The 12,048-nt window shown below is 37.5% G+C and overlaps 1 long non-coding RNA gene across 1 annotated transcript; it reads left to right on the forward strand.

Moving 5' to 3' along the window:
• The first annotated feature begins 6,728 nt into the window (after positions 1 to 6,728).
• LOC115959883 lies at positions 6,729 to 8,899 on the forward strand. Its single transcript, XR_004085038.1, has 3 exons — positions 6,729 to 6,834; positions 7,736 to 7,802; positions 8,702 to 8,899. It is a non-coding gene; the product is annotated as an uncharacterized LOC115959883 (long non-coding RNA).
• Positions 8,900 to 12,048: the final 3,149 nt, after the last annotated feature.

Below are 12,048 nucleotides of genomic sequence, written 5' to 3' on the forward strand. Positions count from 1 at the left end.
TAAATCTTCTCCTTGAAAACCCTAAGTTTGTGTAAAAGAAAGCTCCTCTAGATCTCACAAGAGATTTACACAATCCGCAAATATGAGCAACACTAAAACGTGGCTAGGGTTTGCCTTTTATACTTAGGACAAATAAGAAACCCTAAAAACGTTTTAAAACACTTAGGACTGAGTTGGACGAATCTGCAGAAAAACATTCTGCCCGAGCTTCTATCGATCGAGCCAGACCGAAAGTCACAATCCTTTCCTGCTTTAACTCGGTTCCAACTTTACATAGACGCACAACTTTGAGCTAGACTTAAACACTTCTAAACACATTGTTTTGATCATGGTTTACCAATAATATAAATTAGAGTTCTAAATACATAAAATCCTAAACTTTAGAACCTAACAAACTCCCCATTTGGCAATCCGTGACAAAACACAACTAGAAGCTCAAAGTTTACAAAATAAAAATCCATTTACAAAATAATGCTCATAAAACAAATTCAATCCTAACTACTATCCGTCAGTTGCAAGTGTAGACAGCAGCTCAATTGAATCAACCTGTATATTTCCTGAAACACTAAACAAAATGTATAACCGCATGTGTGGAAACAATACAAGTAAACAAAATAACTTCTTGATTTCAAACAACACACAAATAAAGACATTTATCAATGAATAACTCATAAATATAAACCAATAAGCAGTTTGAAACAAGAAACAAATAAAGTACCAACAAAACATAAAACTCCCCCTAACATGAATATCCCATCAAAAACAAGGTAAGAGCAAAAAATGTTAAGTACAAAGTGAAGCACCTAGATACAATCTAAACTCCACAAGCTCCAACCAAAAAACAAATAAACTCTCCCTGAAAACAAAAACTCTACAAAGTACTCCCCCTTTTTGTGACGGAATGCCAAAGGGCAAACAAGATATCCATCATCAAAAGGGAGGTGGTCTAAATTGCGCCAACTCTACACGCAAGGCACGGATCTCATCGAGTACGTCTACCAAAATCTGCCCTTGAACCGCCTAACGGTTAAGACATGATCCAACGTGCGACGAATGTCTGAATCATCCGAAGCAGTCGGTGGAGGAACATCAGCAGTACCTGAAGTCTTAGCAGCAACAGTACCTGTAGAAGAGGGAGGAGGGGGAACACCACTAGAGGATGCACCTCTAGGACAAGAAGGAGCAACCCTCAACTGAGTAGCCCTCTGACAAAGAAAAGTGGCACCTATGGGAGCAATCACATGAATAGGCTCACCAGACGGAAAACCATCTAGACCTAAGAAGAGCAAAATCCTATGAATGAAAATAGGATGAATCAGCGCATGCCCTACAGCAGAACTCCTATAAACCTCATTCAAAGAACGAAGGAACAAGTGAGGAAAACTGATAGATGCTCCAGAAATAAAGGCATACAAAAACACACATCGCTCTAAAGGGATGGTGTGGAAGTGAGAAATAAGCCATAAGGAATGACACGCTATCCTAAAAAAGAGATAGGTCGTCTCGGTAAGCTCAACGGACGTGATCCGAGAATCAGAACCCCACTAGATAGATGACCCAGTGATGTAAGATATGACAACACCTAATGAGAGTGACTCATCATAGGGATAGTCAACATCCCGAACAACCGGCACCCCAAGAGCCTCAGCCACTACCCGAGGGGTAATGGTGAACTCTACACCTCGTATCCAACTCCTAACAAGGGTATTGGAATCATAGATGTGGCAAGAGAGGTTCGAAAAGAACTCTCTAATTAGGGCGGTCGGGGGTGGATGACCTATCTCTAAGAGAGGCAACCAACCTCTAGACTCAAAATTGGCCATAATAGCCAGATCAAGCTCATCTAAGACCATAGCTCGCTCAGCCCAAATCTTACGCTTACAGTTCAAAGTCTCATAGGCCTCATGAAACTTCTCATTCCTAAACTCCTCAACCCTAGAGGGAGACACAGAGGAAGTGGAAGGAGTCCTATTGGCTCTAGTTTTCCTAGGGTGCTAAGATAAGGACCAACACACAGAGAGAGGAAAAAAAAAAAAAAAAAAACCAAGGGCAGACTGCAAGTTAGCACAAAAACAGAATATAGAATAAAAATCTATATGATGCATGAACAAGTTAAATGACATGATGCATGTTCTAATGCAGTGAATCAAGTCCAAAAGGTTCAAATTTACAAAATTGGCTTGAACATTAAGGTTTTAACACAAAAACCCCAAAATTTAGAAAACCACTTGATCAATTTAAAAAATATTGACGAATTGATCATTACACATGATAGAATAACAAAAATAATGACCAACTACACCAATTTGATAAGCCAATTTCATCAATTTAACCTAATTAGACAAAATCCCCAATTCGGATCAAAATCAAAACCCTAGAATTTCCAATTTTTCAAAAATCACAAAATTGATCAAATTAAATTATAAGGAACATCATTATAGCATCATAGAACAAAAACCCATTAATCAATTTCACCAAAATAGGTTCAAATCATCAAAAACCCCAATATTTTGAAAGTGCCGAAAATACCCATGATAATACATGAAAAATGCATGAAATCAAGAAATAAAATTGAAAAGGAAGGGCAAAAAGGACTTACCGGCCTCCAAGGACAAAAACCTTGCAAAATTTTTGAAGGAAAACGACAAAAAATTTGATGGTGGAGCCTAGAGCCAGCGCATAGAGAGAGAAAAGTTGAAACTATTTGAAAAAGTCCAATTTGTCTTTTAAAAAAACCTGATTCACAAGTTTCGATCGATCGAAAATCAGCCTCGATCGATCGAAATAGACAGAGACTCTCTCTCTCAAATTTAAAAATTTTCGATCGATCGAAAAACAGAATGGATCGATCGAAATAAGCAGAGGCTCACCATATTTTTGAGAAAATACACAATTTTTGAAAAACAATTTGATTTAACTCAAAGCATTGAAATTTAAGAACAAAAATGCATGAGTATGGGATGATATGATTTTCAAAACAAGAATTTTAAGCCCAAAGTCCCAAAAACAAAATTTCTTGCATTCTCCACAAATTTTCAAGCAACAAATTAATTTTGCACAAAATTCAAAGTATTTGCAAAACTTGGTTGGTCAGACCATAAACACACACAATAACATGTACAAAGTTTAGCAAGGAGTAACTCGTGTAGTGTGTGCAACTAGCAAAAACTTGAGATACATGTGAGGTGATATGTGAATAGCAATCAACCTCAAAATGTACAAAATTCATCACAAAGAATTTAAAAGAGACTATCACCTAAAGAGTTACATCATATAACTCCCAAATCTCCTAGATCATAAGCTTGAAATCATGTAAGTTTCTTGTATTTATGCCTCATAATATACATTTCAATTTTAAGTTATGTGAGTTTGGCATCAAGCCTAATAGTACACACCAATTTTGATTTTAAGAATTAAGCAATTTAACCTGAGGCTTCACCTTATGTTCTTATGATATGCACTAAGGTGTTCATGATTGGCTAGTGAACAGTGGTGAGATGGTTATTTATGCCTCTCTCTAAAAGTTCAAGTCAAACATTTAAAAAACATATGACTTCAAGATTAAGACATAGTAATCAAAAGCCATAAACATCTTTCCCACACAATATGCACTACAAAGTTTCAACTAGTAAAGTGTAATAAATAAGCTCATCAAAGCTAAACAAGGTACAAAAGACATGTTATGTGAAAATAAATTGACCAACCTTTTTCTCAAAAACCAAGAAGAATAGTGCAAAACAAAATGTGCTTCCATTTTCTTCCCTTTTTTTTTTAATTAAAAATAAAAAACACCTAGAATGAAATGCATGAATGTTATGCTATGCAAATCCTACAAACAAAAAAAACAAAACCAAAGAACAATGGTCACAAAGGGTAGAGCAATAAAACACAAGGACCATGTCATAAAGACTCAGTTAGATCGAGTCTTTTGCATCCAAAACCTTTTAGATGCACCACGAGCATTAGAGTTCTTATTCTCATGAGAATGATTACCAACTCCAGGATTGGAATAAAGGTTTAAAGCCTTTACCAAATCACCAATAAGTACCATAGGATCAAGTGCTTGAGGCACATGTACTTTTGGTTTGTTTGCTCTCTTAGCAGCTTGCAGCTTGTAGCAGTTTGGACGGATGTGTCTAGACTTTCCACAAAAGTGACAAACCCATGCAGGCTTATCATGTGTCTTGTCCTTAGATAAGGTAGGCTTCTTAGACTTAGACTCTTTCAGATTAACTCTAATCTTCCTAGATTATGAACCTTCTAAGGGTTTAACAACCTCACTCACAGGGGGTTTGACAGTTTCACTCACTATCTTACTCACTGAAGGTTCAGAAGAAGAAGATGAAGGAATAAACTTTGTGGAATGGGGAGCGGACACAGAGATGCTATCAATATAATCTAATCCAGTTTTGTCAGAAGAAGACTTTTGAACACTCAGCATTTGATCAAGTTTAGAATTAGCAGATCTAGCAACAGATAAATCAAGTTCCAAAGATTTAACTTTATCAAGCAAAATCATATTTTCAGTTTTCACATTGTTCAAAAGATCATTAGCATCAAACAGTTTAACAAGCAAAATTTTCTTTTCAAGCTCAAGAGATTCAATTTTCTTCAGGCCAAGTTCAATATTCATAGCATCCTTTGCAGCAACTTTGCAAAGTTTATTATAGGCCTCTTAAAGATCTGCATCTTCAGAGAGTTCCTTATCAGAAGGGTTCTCTTCAACATATATGCTCTCATCAACTACAGCAGTAGCGGTGAAAGTAGTGAAGTTTCCATCCTCATCACAATCAGACTTATTATCAGAAATTTCACCATCACTAAAGGCTACAGCCATAGCCTTACTCTTAGACTTCAAATAGGTTGGACATTCAGATTTCATGTGTCCATACCCTTGACATCCAAAACACTGAGAGCCCAAGGAATTATTGGAAGATTGACCTACTCTTTCTCTAGGTTTATCATTGTTGTTAACCTTAGTGGGATCATGCTTCCTAAAATTTCTAAGTTCAGTAGTGTTTGTGCCTCTTGCCTTTCTATTGCTATTCTTGAGAAAGTTTCTAAAGTTCTTGGCAAGATAGGCAATCTCTATAGCAGAGAGCCCATCATCAAATCCACCACCTTCAACATCATCAACTGACTTAAGAGCCATTGATTTGGATTTAGTAGTATTGGGTAGATCCAACTTATAGGATTGAAGAGATCCTACAAGTTCATCAACGGTGATGGAGTCCACATCCTTACTTTCAGTAATGGCAGTTACCTTGAGTCTAAAGTCTTCAGTCAAAGATCTAAGAATCTTCCTAACAATTTCAGGTTGATCATAGATTTCACCCAAGTTAAAAGTAGAATTAATAATATCATTCAATTTAGCATAGAATTCATCAAAAGATTCATCATCAGACATCCTAATGCTTTCAAATTTAGAAGTCAATTGCTGCAATTTATTTATTTTGACAGCCTTTGTGCCTTCATGCACAGTCTGGAGGATATTCCAAGCAGTATGAGCGATCTCAACATTAGAGATTCTCTTAAATTCCTCCATAGAAACAGCGTTAAAAATCGCATTCATAGCCTTGCTATTAAACGAAACTGCTTCTTTTTGAGAAGTTTCCCACTCACTAACAGGAGTAGTGGGCTTCTCCCATCCGTATTCAACGGAGTTCCATACCCTCTTATCAATGGATTTCAGGAATGCTTTTATCCTTACTTTCCAGTAAGCATAATTATTCTCATCAAAGTGAGGAGGAATAACTAGAGAGTGTCCGTGTTCCATGACAATAGGGGTCAAGGATCAGCTCAGTCATCAAAGGATCAACAACAAAAGAGCTACCTGCTCTAATACCACTTGATAGTTTTTAGACCCCTTAAACAATTGATTAAACCTAGGTAATTAGCCAAGTTGTTACTTAATCCAATTAAACAAGTCTAGATTATCACAATATAAAAGATCAAATCATGTAAAGCAGCGGAAAATAAATAACACAAGATATGATCACCCAAGAAACCAAACCAGTAAAAACCTGAGGAGGATTTGACCTAACTATCCTCAAGGTAAACTTGAATCCACTATCTTGAAAGAATCTAAGTTCATACAATAAGACTTACAAGCTCCCACGCTCGACTTCTTATTACTACCAACCAGTAGAACTTACTGACACCACCAACTACAAGCACACTCGCTTGTGTTTTCTTTAAACTTCAATGGCAGCAACTGAATTGATCATCAAGGCGTAGATAAATCTTCTCCTTGAAAACCCTAAGTTTGTGTAAAGGAAAGCTCCTCTAGATCTCACAAGAGATTTACACAGACCGCAAATATGAGTAACACTAAAACGTGGTTAGGGTTTGCCTTTTATACTTAGGACAAATAAGAAACCCTAAAAACGTTTTAAAACACTTAGGGCTGAGTTGGACGAATCTGCAGAAAAACATTCTGCCCGAGTTTCGATCGATCGAGCCTGTCTTTCGATCGATCGAGCCAGGCTGAAAGTCACAATCCTTTCCTGCTTTAACTCGATTCCAACTTTACATAGACGCACAACTTTGAGCTAGACTTAAACACTTCTAAACACATTGTTTTGATCATGGTTTGCCAACAATACATATTAGAGTTCTAAATACATAAAATCCTTAACTTTAGAACCTAACAGCCTCAGACCAGAAAGTCCAGCAGCTCCTTTTCTTCTTTCTCTATTCCTCTTTCCTTCTTCTTGTTTCCTTCTTCTCCCCTTCTTACATGGTAGCCTTCTCTCCCTCACCAAGAAAAAATATCCCTCTCTAAAGAAGAAATTAAAGGGTTAACACTAAAATTTCAGCTTCAAATTGTTGGGGGTAAGTAATCAAAACTTCATTTGTTTATTTCTACTTCTTTATCATCTATCCTGATTTTAGAGGCTGAACTATGATTCTGTTTTAGTGATTGAAAGTTTGATGATATTTTGATCAATTGAATGCTTATTAACATATTTTAATATGTATACTATAAATATAAAAATACCCAAATGAAATTAAGACCTATTGCTATTTGTTGATGATTTTGTAAGAATATGTACCGAAGCTGTCTCTGTGACAGATTTGATGTTTACTACAAGAAAATTCTGTATTAAATCGTATTTTGTGAATTAGGATGCAAGGAGTATTTTTTGTGAATTCTAAGACACACATGGTTTTTATAGAAGTGGTCTCACAGCATTTGGATGAACAAAAAAATAATGGTTTAATTTGTAAGTTACAAGAAATTCTGTCAGGACAGATTTGAGTATGCTGTCTTGTGTGATTTTTAGTACATTGTTGGTTTATGTTTTGACTCCTAAATTTTTATGGTATATACTGGACATACAGGGGAGTAGTTATGTAAAATTTCATGACAATTGGATGTGTTTAGACAGCCCGTTTGTATTTTACAAATGGAGCATATGCTGCTGGAATGAGCAGTGAACATCATATGCTACACCCGACTTTGTGGATTTAATTCTCAAGTTAGGGTGTATGTTTTGAACTATAATTTAATACGATCATCCTTTGGTATGTTTGAAGCATATATAAATTTTATGGATTGGTTTCTCTATGGTTTGGCTGCAAAATGTGTTTGATGATTGTATCATATGTTTTGGGGAACTTTATGTGATGGGAATTAGGATTTTCTTGAGTTTGAGAGTTAGGTTGTGATCGAGGTATAAGTTTATATATTAGGAAGAGTTTGTCCGTAATAAGTTTTGGTTTTTTTGTTTAGGTGGCGAGAACGAGAACACGAACACTTGAGCTCCTCGTGTACAATCTCTCGCGCCTTCTGTTTTCAGGTAAGGGACTTGTGACGTGTGCTTTTAATAAGTATAAAAATTATCTCAAAAACTATTATGCATTAAAACTTGTTGATTAGAGATATTACATATAAGCATGATTTAAGTAAAATATATGTTCGTGAGTGTTCAATCTTATATATATGATAACTATAGCATATTAATGCTAGTACCTATATCACGAACATAATATTTCAGAATGAAGTGGATATGCTATTATTATGAAATAATTATTTAAAAGCATAGCTATCAGAAAAATATAGCGTTCGGGTTATTCTATTGTTATGATCTGAACTCAGCCAGTAGGGGTTATAGTACTTGCATTTTCATGGAAATTCTGATTGGCCATTAAAAGTGGAACTGGCTCTGCTGTACCTGCCCTTGTTGGTAACAGCCAACTTGTGGAGGATGTCAACCTACCCCCATGGTTGAAAGTATGTTTTATGATTTGATTCCGGAATTACCTAGCATTGTAGGGAATGTTGGATGCCTGGCATTCTGTGCTGGAAGCCTCCCAAAGTAGTGACAGACTTACAATTGGATTAACTAATATGTATTATAAATGAGGTATAAAGCTATTTGGAAATTATAAGAAAAGTATGATGATAAGAAAGGTATATTGAATGTGTTATAAGTCGAATGAGAAGTTAGGATAAAATATTTGATAGTCTGTTCAAAGATAAGATTTCTGAATTATATTTCTTTATTATATGAATGGAAAATGAAGTATTCTCATCTAAAGATCTTAAGTTATTTTTATAAATAATATGAACATTATGAAGGCTATTTTATCAAATCTGGCATATCCGTAAACTATTTGATTTACATGCATTCTTATTAAAGGCCCATGGAGCTTTAAAACCTTACTGGGCTTCATAGCTCACCTTATTATATTTCAGTGCACAGGTTCTTCCTGGAAGCAGCGAGAGTATTAGAGGTGGCAAGGATTTCGTGTTTTCTCGTTTGTTAGAATGTAGAGTTTTGTTGTATAGCAGTTAGCTCTTTTGTTGTATAGAAGGAATCAAGATGTACTTGATCCTTTGAGCACAGATTAATTCGGTACCTTAGTTGTTCTGAACCCCAGTTGTATGTCTTTGGGGTTATGTTTGTAATAAGAGTGAAAGTTCAAAAACGTGTAAAAACACCTTTGAACGTTTAGACCCCCAAATAACAACTTAATCAATTCAAGCAATATGTCAAACAACTAGTGTGCGGAAACTTAACATATGCTATCATACGAAATTGATTAAATACTATCTAAGCCATAACAAAATAAAATCCACAGCAGATAATTTAAAGGCAAAGATAGAGGAAGGAAGATGCAAACACAAAGACAACACGCGATGTGTTATCGAAGAGGAAACCGAAGTCCTCGGCGAAAAACCTCTCCGCCGCCCTCCAAGCGGTAATCAATCCACTAGAAAATATAGTTGGGATACAAGGACAGCAATAGACCCTCCAAGCCTAATCTACCCAGTGCACCTAAGCCCTCCAAGCTTCTTGCTCCAACGAGGTTGCGCCGAACCTTTTTCTTTTCTAGCTTTCCGATTCCGCTACTAGACCGTAGCATCAACCAATGAAGATTGGTTCCTTCCTAACTGCTTCCCAGAAATCCAAACAACAGACTCACAATGATGATGATGGTGAGAACCTGGTTTGGTATAATGCCTCTCAAGGATTTGACAATGGAGAGGAAGAGAGTTGAGGAATTTGAAGAGATTCTAAGGTAGAGATTGTGGGTGAAACAATCTGGTTTTTCTTTAGGGTTTCTCTCTCAAAATTCTCTCTGGAAGCTCTCTTTCAATCGTGGGTAATAGGGGTATTTATACTGGAGTGGAGAGGAATGTGAAACGTCAGAAATTCTACAAAACAGGGGTGGCTTCGCGGCTTGACCTCGCGGCTTGACTAAGTCGCGAGATCCAGTCGCGAGATAATCCGTATGGCCAGTTGTCCTGTTTTGTCCTGTAGTGCTCCAGCTAGCAGACTGTTCACCTTCCAGCATGCTTGGCACGTGAGGTTGCTTCTGGCGGCTTGAAGCCGCGAGTCACCCGCGAGACCCAGCCGCGACACTCTGTTTTCTTGCACACTCTTGAGCAACTCTTCACTCTATCTCACTCACTACCCTTACATCAAACCCACCTAAATACAGGGTTACTAAATGCTGAATTACAAGCAAATTTGGCACGGAATAAAGCCAATAAGATGGTTGAATAAATTCAACCTTACAATCTCCCCCTTTGGCTATTCCGTGACAAAACCCTAAAACAGACTCTAGACTTAACATGTGAGTTGGGAACAGTTGAACAAAACTCACTCACACCTAACTCTAGAAGCTGTGAAGCACTTGAATCATATGAACATAATACTCCTGAAACACAACAATACACCATGATCATTGTAAGCAGAAAATTATAAAATGCATATGAAACAGGCAATAAGTGATCAAGCAAAGATGGAGTTATGAAACAAACCATGGCTTGATCAACCAAGTGAACACCACAAGGTAGTGATCACAGTGCTCATTCACACTTGGAATGAACACAAGAACATACAAGTTAACAAGCACAAGGCAAGACACTTGTATGCACAACACTCAACCAATACATATCACACAAGGCATATGCATCTAGGAACAATCCTACAAGGGCACAAGAGTGACAGTACATAAACCAAAATGCATAACTTTTAGATTAAAGTACTGATTTCAACATAGTATAAAGGCTGCACTAGGCAAGGTACAAACCATAATTCCTACAAACTATGCAAAAGACATAAACCCTAAAAGCTTACATAAGCATCTGGGTACAAAATACACAAACATCCTGAATAACATCATCAAAATATATTAAACTTTAAACCAAGAGTATAAGTTAAGAGTTAGAAACAATACACCAAAAACATAGTGTATCACACCCATAAAGACAGAATTAAATAGTACCCAACAAGCATAAACTAAAAACCATAAGTTTAGAGGATTAGACTAAAAACAAAAGTATGTGAGTATGTGAGTATGTGTGTACTCCCCCTATCACTGCACACTTCCCTTTGAACTTATCTCCCCCTTACTGAATGCTCTCCCCCTTTTTGGCACGAATAGCTAAAGACTCTCATCCAACTTTCGTTGAATATCATCTAGCTGAGTCTCCATAGTCTCGAGACGCATTTGAACATGGTTGTTGGTGGAGTAGAGAAGTGCCACAAGCTCATCAACGCGTTTCTGAATATGTTCAAGTACACTGCCGACTCTATCAGTATGAGGAGCAGTAGGTGCTTGCGGAATATTAGCCGGTGAAGCTTCAGGAACAGCACGTGATGAAGATGTGGTATGTGCAGGTGTCTCTGAGTCAGGGACAGATGGAGTGACCGGAGAGATGTGAGCACTCCTTGGTGATTTAGAGGAGTGACTTCTGCTAGCTTGAAGAGTGAACAAGGAAATGGGACGTTGACGTGTCAACATTTTTCCATCTGCAGGAGGATTAATGCCTTCACGAAGAATGAGCTTCATGATGAGACTGCAAAATGGAATAACTCCTCGAGCTGCAGATCGACATGCGGTCTTCCTCAAGATGTAGTAGATGTGAGCACATATGTCAATGGGAGCTCCTGTAATGAGGTCACAAAGAAATAGAGCTCTCCCAAGATTGATGAATGTAGTGTTGGACAACGGGTAGAGATTGGTGAGCATGATCAACTTCAGTGTGGTCAGCTCGGGTGCAAACTTTGCGGTGCTGATGGAGGTTCCTGCACTGGATACTTCATGATCGTATCCTAGGATTTGTAAAATTTCTCCAACTTCTGGATTTCGTTCATCGTAAGGAGTCATATTCACATTCTGAGGTCTGGTGATGTTGAGAAGATCTGCGATGGAGTTTGGGTTAACACAAAACTCTGTTCCTCTCACCCAGAAAATGAGCTCAGGTCCAAGATCAGTTGCATTGGAGAAGCATTCTTTGACCAGCTCATCCATTGGATCATCAAAGTTCCCGAACAAGTTTGCCCAATCTCGTTTCTCAAAGATTCGAGGGATGAAAGTGGTCCCTAAGGTATTAAACTCTACCACTCGTTCCACTATAGTGGTCGACTTGTCAAACACGTTTGAGTAGACGTGTGAGTTAAGAGGAAGTCTGAATCTATCCTCATTGGGGTCTTGAGAAGCCTGAGATGATAATCGAGTCCTTTTGGCAACTGGTGTTGCTGGTTCGTCAGCAATAATGTCTTTACCCCTGGAAGATCGACGAGACATCTG

The sequence above is a fragment of the Quercus lobata genome, chromosome 2, assembly GCF_001633185.2.
Source record: "Quercus lobata isolate SW786 chromosome 2, ValleyOak3.0 Primary Assembly, whole genome shotgun sequence".
Classification (NCBI taxonomy): domain Eukaryota; kingdom Viridiplantae; phylum Streptophyta; class Magnoliopsida; order Fagales; family Fagaceae; genus Quercus; species Quercus lobata.